Source organism: Penaeus monodon, chromosome 22 (genome assembly GCF_015228065.2).
Source record: "Penaeus monodon isolate SGIC_2016 chromosome 22, NSTDA_Pmon_1, whole genome shotgun sequence".
Taxonomy (NCBI): Eukaryota; Metazoa; Arthropoda; class Malacostraca; order Decapoda; family Penaeidae; genus Penaeus; species Penaeus monodon.
Window position 1 is genome coordinate 4,791,177 of NC_051407.1, and position 562 is coordinate 4,791,738.

Sequence of the window (562 nt, forward strand, 5' to 3'; positions counted from 1 at the left end):
CATGTCATAATAAGAAATGAAGATAAAACCAATGAAAGAAATGGTATCAGAATATAAAGAAGTGTTTAGTACACGACTACCGATATAAACAACTGTTACTAATCCTCAGTCTGACTTAACCCGCACTTAAAACTCACATCCAGAGTTAGGAAAGAAACCCCAATAAATACAAGACGAGAGAAAAATAAAGAAAATTAAACTGTATACAAAGAATAATCCAAAACACGGACAGGAAAATCTCACAAGCGCCTTTGAAAATTGATGATAGTTCAGATACAGTTCGCATCACCGCAGCACTTGTTCACTTTAAAAGGTACATACCAGCATGGCGTTCATGGCGAGGAATCATATTTTCTTTTCTGCGACTTCGTGTTATCGCAAATAGATGGAGACTGTGAGAGAAAAATATTTGGTCAGTCTTGAAAGCCCTAATCTTTTTTTTTTTCAGATTTTCCCAATGGTCAAAGGTAGGATGTAGGCGATGAATAGATAATGTACACATATACAAACGCATGTACAGAAGTTTGTGCTAAAATGTAAGTCGGTCAGTCATTAACTTTAA